This window comes from Selaginella moellendorffii, unplaced genomic scaffold (assembly GCF_000143415.4).
Source record: "Selaginella moellendorffii unplaced genomic scaffold, v1.0 SELMOscaffold_37, whole genome shotgun sequence".
NCBI classification, from domain to species: domain Eukaryota; kingdom Viridiplantae; phylum Streptophyta; class Lycopodiopsida; order Selaginellales; family Selaginellaceae; genus Selaginella; species Selaginella moellendorffii.
The window spans coordinates 603,014-611,049 of NW_003314298.1; positions in this window are offsets into that span (position 1 = coordinate 603,014).

Sequence of the window (8,036 nt, forward strand, 5' to 3'; positions counted from 1 at the left end):
TTCTTAGAAAAGCGCAACAACCACTTTTCTACACCAACTCCAGACTCTATCCAACTCAATTGCTTTAGCCCCAAAAGTTAGCATCCCTTTCGGGTCGCATCATACAAACTATCTACCAAGGTCTAAGCTAACCAAAGTCAACTCTAACCCCTTTACTAGTTTGTATTGGCTTACGAAAACGGAATGGTTTTCGAGCAAAGTGATCAATAGATCAGCCATTGGAAAAGTCTAAGAAAATTTGTGGAAAATTTTCCATCCTAAAGAAAGAATGACTCTCAATCCAGAATTGCAAACTTTCAAGACTCAACCACTTCCTCCTACTAACAATTCCACATAGGTTCACCTCAACACAAGTTCTCATGATCCAAAAATATGCTTAAGCATCGAACATCTTTGCCCATCTAACCGATATCCAACATCGACACCCGCAAAGTGCAAAATGAACATCTAAAGCTTGATCACGAAGACCACATCATCGGATATCCACATTGCACTAACACTCTTCTTCAACCACCTTCAAGATCCAATGTGAAGCCAAAACACTAACAAGAAAAATGACATGGAAAATCAAGCTCTAAGGAAAATTCCTCATCACTCGAATCAACAATGCCACTTCCACTAACACAAGTGCTAGCGATGTCAATGCGTCAACCTCACACCTTCTCCATCCAATAATCTACTCCAAGTGCTAACGGATCAACAGATGAGCTATAGCAAATGAATGCTACAACCCATTCCCAACACCTTAATGGGCAAACTCAAGGAACAAAGTACCAACTTAAGCTTAGCATAATGGATCACCATTGAGAATCTAGTCAAAGCTACTACAATGCTACTTCGTGCAAGTAGACTAGCTTCTCCATCAACCACTTTGGGGTTGATCATCATTTACCCAAGCAACTTCGTAAACACATTGCTCATTATCACATGGATATGATATAAATCACAATGACTTGATCATCAATCAAGCAACACTATAAGCAATGCCCATGTCACTACTGCAAAGGTTTATGTGAATATCAAGTGCTAACTCGATTTGACAAAATGCAACATAAATGCCACACCCCATCAATAGAGATTTACAACACCTAACACCACTAACTTTTGTTCACAACACGGACAAGCTCATGCCACTATCTTTCCGACCAAACTCAACACTAATCCAACACCAAGCTACTCAAGGAGCAATAGCAAGGTTTCTCGAAAAAGAATTGAGCATTGCAACCCAAGTCTTCCAATAACAAGCTTAGACAAAATGGTTTAGCGCTTCACTGCTATCCATCCCACAACTCACCATTGTAAAACCACCATCTCCAACATGCATCAAGATAGGGACTCTTGATTGCATGATGTGAACACAAGCAATGAGTTAACACCTCGTTGCAGATCATCTCTCCAAGAAGAGAAAATGATTTACGTATTTGATCCTTCGTCCCCGATGACTCTCTTTTCGGTCTCATCTTTGACCAAACTTTAAGCTTGCTTTCGCACTGCCTTCAGTTTAATCGAAGAAAAGTTTATGAGAAAGCACGGCCATGACTACTTGAACCAATAGACTAATCCCTATGGTCTTAATTGTTCCACTTATAATCATGCCTAGGAAGGATCCACTAGTGCCATGCTAAACAGCTACGGACCAGCCTATTTGCCACTCATAGCAAACCTAGGGAGGTTTGCTTTCACCCATGGTACATGGAACAACTTACGGAACCACTGGAACCACCGATAGGCTTACATCAATCCTGCCAACTCAAAGTGTAACCTCAAGTTGCTAATGCGCCTCACTCACGAGCCCAAGCTCAAACTCGTGCAAACGGAACATCTCCAAACCATCCTATGAGCCCAAGCGCAAGCTCACATCATAAGGTACAACAAGGTAACCCAAAACCTATCCCAAGGAACCAATGCGAAGTCTTTGCACCAAAACGTGTACCCACTCGGATCATTGTTTTCATCTCTGCGTATGCAACGAGAATAGTTGCCCAATCTCATTGGATAGTACTCGCCGAGACTCATTCTCTGATACCAAATGTAGCGCACGTGGTTTTGACCCTTTGTCCTATGGTGATTTACGAAGCGGAACCTAAACCCTCTTTGTGCCACGTGACAGATGCCACATGTCACATGCCACGTGTCCATAGGAACCCGAGGTTTAGGGCCTTGGGCCACTGAACGAACGATGCCAAACTCCCAAGCGTGGAGCCAAGGAGTGATGGAACCGAACCACGGAGCAACTCTCGAGCATACAGCCCAAGGAGCGAAGGGACAGGGGCCCGGAGCGACTTGGAACAGTCTTAGAGCAACCAGCATCCCAATGCCAGGACCAGCACGCAAAACGGAGCCAAACGGAGTCTGACGCTATTTCAGCATACCAGTGGCCTAACGTGAGGATATGGGTACTCCACCTGGAATGGAACTTGGGCTTAGACCCAAGCCGGACGCAGAACAAGAACAGGCACGCAAGCAAGAGCTAGACTATGCCTCAGGTTGGTCAACCATGCCCGACCTACCCACTATCCCTACTATACATTTGGAACCCCCCATAGCCCCCCCCCCCCCCTTGAGGAACACACGCTTTGGGCTTTCACCCCAAGCCTCCCTTAATATCAGGAGTTAGTCTCTGGGACAAGCTCAAAACTTATTAAATATGGAATGTCCCTAGATTGCGAATTTGGACATGGGACGAACACCATTGTGTTCAGAACGATCTCTACATTCCGTAGATATGCCAAATGAGCAAATCTGGACACTTTCCATAAATAGCATCTGGGACAATTTGAGACTAACACAAAGGGCATGATAGCGAGGGTGTTTGGCAGACATGGTAAGCTATCATGTAGCGATATTGAGGGACCAATCTCAATACGCAAGGGTTCTTGTTAAGCCAGTGCAAGACAGAGCAAAAGAGAACTAACAAGCCGGGCTGAGTATGCTCAGCTAAATAGACACTTAAGAATTCCTTATGCTCATCCGGCCAAGTACAGATGCAAAGTCCAGTTTACTAACACTTGAACAAGAGGGACTAATAAAGGGTCCAGCAATACCGACCTCCTGCCATCGTGGCAGTAAGGTAAGAGTGTCCGTAAGGACTAGCCGACAGGTAACTTTCGATACCCGAAGTCACATTTGCGACACTATGTGACCGTATCCTTGGTCACTACACCAGAGGACTGCTCCTCTTCCTTTCCACAATCTAGGGCTTTGGGACAACATTCTAGAACACCGTGGCTCTATGTGAGCCTCATAAGTACTCTCCCCACTTTCTGCCTTTGGGTGCTCTAGCCATGGGACTAGAGTGAGTTTTTGTTGAGCCACACCAGGTATCTAAGTAGGTAGTGCCACCCACACTTGGATTGGGAGCATTGATCATTTGATCTCCTGGGGGAGCTAGAGTCGGCTCTTGAACACTTCCCCAAGCTACCCTGCTTGTCTGTCCGTATTCACTTTAGCTTTGGACTCCTCACTAGATATATCATCAACCAACACGTGGGCAAAACCTTCTTGGGTCACACTAGCCTTTCTTGGCCAAACTAGCTCTACTGGGTCTAACCCCCACACTCTCCCTATTATACTTTTGGAACCCCCTGGAGCCCCCCCCCCCCTCCCCTTGAGGATGATTGCTTTGGGCTTTCACCCAACAGCCTATATTAGTATTCGGACTCGGACTTGGACTCGATCTTGGTCCCAGTCTCGGTTCTATCTCGGATTCCATCCCGGACTCCATTTTGGATTCTATCCAAGACTCTATCTCAGACTCCATCTCGGGTCCATCTTGGACTTCATCTCGAACTCTTCCACGTGTCATGTGTTGGTCCTCTTGTGTCCCTTTTTTAGAGACTCACTTATTGCTCGCTTCGTGCTTGTTTCTCAAGCACCTCGTTAGGAGTTCCACTCTCACTCTCGACTTTTTGAGTCGGAGCTTTTAGTCCAAATGTGTTACGCTCATTTGGCTTCTGCCTTAGCCACTACCATATGGCACCCTTTTGGCTCCTCTTTGGGGCCTAGGGATTTTGTATCTCACATCCACACTACCATAGAAGTGGACATTGGAGATACAAAATGACAATCTAGTATTGGTGGATCTTACTATAAGGAACCAACTCCCTGAGGTGTCATAGGCTAAAAGGATCCCCGAAAGCACAACTAAATTGATAAAGAGTTCATTGGATAGGATTGAGTTTGAGATCGAGTTCAAGACCAACTCTAAGACTGAGTTCAAGATAGAGTCCAGGATCGAGTATGAGGTTGACTCCAAGACCGAATTCAAGACCGAGTTTGAGACTGAGTTCGAGATGGAGTCCGAGACCGAGTCCGAGGTTGAGTCCAAAGTCAAGTCCGAGATCAAGTCCGAGACCAAGTCCAAGGTCAGGTCCGAGATCAAGTCTGATACTGAGTCCGAGTACTAATACAGGTTGAGAGGTGAAAGCCCAAAGCGTGTGTCTCCCAGGGGGAGGGGGCTGCAGGGGGTTCTAAAAATATAGTAGGGATAGTAAGGTCTAGGAACCAGTCTTGAAAGAACTCTCCGAGTACTAATACAGGTTGAGAGGTGAAAGCCCAAAGCGTGTGTCTCCTAGGGGGAGGGGGCTGCAGGGGGTTCTAAAAATATAGTAGGGATAGTAAGGTCTAGGAACCAGTCTTGAAAGAACTCTCCAGTGGTGTTTCCAAACTAACTTGAGGTTGAAACTAGGGTCGAGGGGCCTTGGGTGGGAGTGAGCATGGACTTGGGTGGTGCTGGAGGGGCCACCCAAGGAAGTGCTCAAGAGCAGCTCCCACTTTCTGAAGGGAAACCGACTGCAGTGCTCCCGGCTCATGTGGAATGGTGCCCCACTTGAGTACCTTGTAGCTCATTGGTGTAAGCTCCTGAGTTTGGACTTCCCGGGAGGTCACCCAGCCCAGTACTATTCAAACCCAAGGACGCTTAAGCCAAATATCCCAAGACCCTTAACCGATTGGAAAAGGGGGTGCACTCTTGTTCATGGGCCCTTTCCCTCTATATTTGAACCCCATGGATCGTCTCTCAAGTCGTTCCCTTTAGTTGCTTACAATTGGTCCTCATGCTTGGGCCTTCACTTTAGGATGGAAGTGGGGGGGTAGAGGTACCCATATCGGGTCGTTAGGCCATGGTGTTTCCCCTCGGCGTCCCGAAGCAAGTGTTGCACCCAAGGCTTGGGATTTAGAGGGTCTTATGATCAAGCCTTGTTGTACCAAGGGATGTTAGAAACCTGGAGGCTTGGTGTGCTTGGCTGCTTGTGCCTGCAGGGAGTGTAGTCGAACTTTAAGTCCAATTTAACTCGGGGAGGGGGAATTGGGAGAGATTTGGGAATCCATGGATAGATGGCTAACGCTTCGTTGCTTGTGCAGTGAGTAGCTGAAACCAAGTAGGACCAAATAAGAGCTGGTACAATAAGCAGGAGCCTTGGCAAGGGAATTTAAGCAAAGGCCAAGGTAATGTTGGTTAGATAGACGAGGTAAGTTGGCAAATTGAAAAAGAAAAATTTGTAACTTACACTTACCAACCCAAAAAGTCCAATAGTCTATAGGATTGTCATCAAAGAAGAGGAGATTCCTAACAAAGACATAAACAAGGAAGGAGGGCCATTTATATAGAGCTTCAAAAGACATTCATTAAGAATATCGTTCAAGACTCAAAGTTTATTCTATCAACTATAATACAGCTTGCAAAGAAAGGAATCCATACAACTTTCACTGCTTATGGAATCCCCAAGGACAAACTAACCTTGTCAAGGGCATTGTTGTTGTGGACAGTCAACAATAAGATTCTAATTGAGAGATTTTTTTATCAGAGAAAAATAGAAGAATCAAAGCATCCATTCCATGACCTCTCCAACTACAATCCAAATGATGGACATAAGGTAGATCACATTGTTGATGATAAACATACCTTAAGCAATACATCCTCATTAACATCAATGTCCAATAATCAGGAGAGTGAGGACGATGAAGACAAAAGAGATGATGACATCCAAGTGAAAGATAAGGCACAACACAAAGATAATGAAGAGGATAATAGTGAGGCAGAAAGTGACAAGATTAGTGATGAAATTCAAGATAAGAGTCCTTCCTCATCATGAAAAGAAAAAGAAGATGATGATGAACCACCACAGAAGAAGGTTAGATGTGAACTTTGGAGCAAGGTTGCAAGCAATAGTGTAGGGATGAGCTAGGGACAAAAGCCTTCATACAAAGCAAGAAGAAAAAGTGTCACGCAATAAATAAACCAAGAGAAGGTAGAAATGAAGGCTCTAAAGAAAGGAGTAAAAGGGTGAAATATAACAACATAGTTACAACAATAGGGGTAAAAAAAAAAACCAATGTCAATGGGACACCCTTGTTGAGGTACAAACAATACTACTTCAACGATAAAACAATCTACAAACTCCTAGTGTCTTGGTGCATCATTGATGCAGACTACAATCACTATGCTCTTTGTCCACGATGGGTGAAAACCCTCAAGGAGCTAATGATTGTACAGGAGAACTCAATGGATCTAAGTGATGCAATCCCAATCACTATGGATGAGGATGGTTGGACATTTGTCTAAAGGATAGGCAAAGAAACAACAAAAAATCCAACAATCAAATTCATCATCATGTCTGGGTAGCACTTGACAAAAGCAATGCAAGAGATCTCTTCTAACCTGATATACATGAAGGAGATGCAGGTAAAATTCTCAATGTGATACTTCTAAATTATGAAGGGATCAACACCACAAGATACCATCATCGAGATATCTGATCTTGCGAACACGAAGGCAAAGAACCAACACAAAAGTAGCCTCAATGACAAGCTTGTACATAGTTGCCACCACTAGGAGAGACTCAGGAAACTTGCCAAGAAAAAGCACAGACAAAGTGAATCAACCAAATTTGAGCTAAACATCTTTGTCTTTGCCTTGAGTGTGAGGTCACAATTGTCCACAAAAATATCTTTCTCTATTTAAGATATATAGCCTCCTCACAGTTAAGCGTTATATTAGCTTCAAGGACAAGGACAAAGAAAAGCTATTACTCCAGCCAAGTGCAACAAAGTTTCTATTGCATATGCACAATTTGTCAGATCAATACAATATGATATTGGCCCTTTAGATAGGCTCTTGAGATTTTAACCTTGAATATGCTTTGGGGAGGCTTGGTGTGCTAACAAACATATTTTGATATAAAATGCATGATGAAGACATTTGTAATGTGCTTGGTCAAATTATACTAGAAAAATCTTTCAAAATTTCAAACTCAAGATGGAAGAAATGGTGTTGAAATTTCATCTAGACATCAGTGAGTTTGAAGTTTTCATTCTAAATGACACACCAAATAAATGTTACTGTTTAAGACAGTTTGGATGTTTGCATCCTTGTTCATTTGACCCCAACAAACTAGATACTGGTGAATTATGTACTCTAGTAGACACACTCAAGAAACTTATAAAGCATAACAGATGTCTTCTCTGATATAGTTCTTATGTGAGTGATCATATTGAGGATTAGCCAATGTTCCAACAATTTTACATGTATGAGTTTTTTGAGAAGAAGTTGGAGGCAAAGGATTGGCAACTTTATTACTTATCAAAACCTCTTCAATCACAAGATATGAAATTGATTGAATTTTTGGCAAGGATCATTTTCAATAAATTAAATGAACTTACCATTTTTACACAACTATGGCTTTCAATTTGAACATTATTGGTATGTATACTGATGCACAACAAGTCACTTTTATGGATGCTATAATAGAAAAAACAATATGAAATCGAGTCAAAGATGTTACTCTATCAGATGTATCCAAAGATGTTTCTATATATCAATAAGTTCTACCACTTATGTGATGATATGTACTATTAAGAAACAAGGTTTTATTAGCTAGAAATTTGATATAAGAGGTGAAAATATAGTAATATACTCACATTTTAATAAATATATCTTTGGTATATCTACTTTTTTGTACATGAGTGGGTTTTGCTTGTAAAAAACTCTTATTTTATAATTATTATTTGCGGTATAATGGGAATCAAGATGGAATATT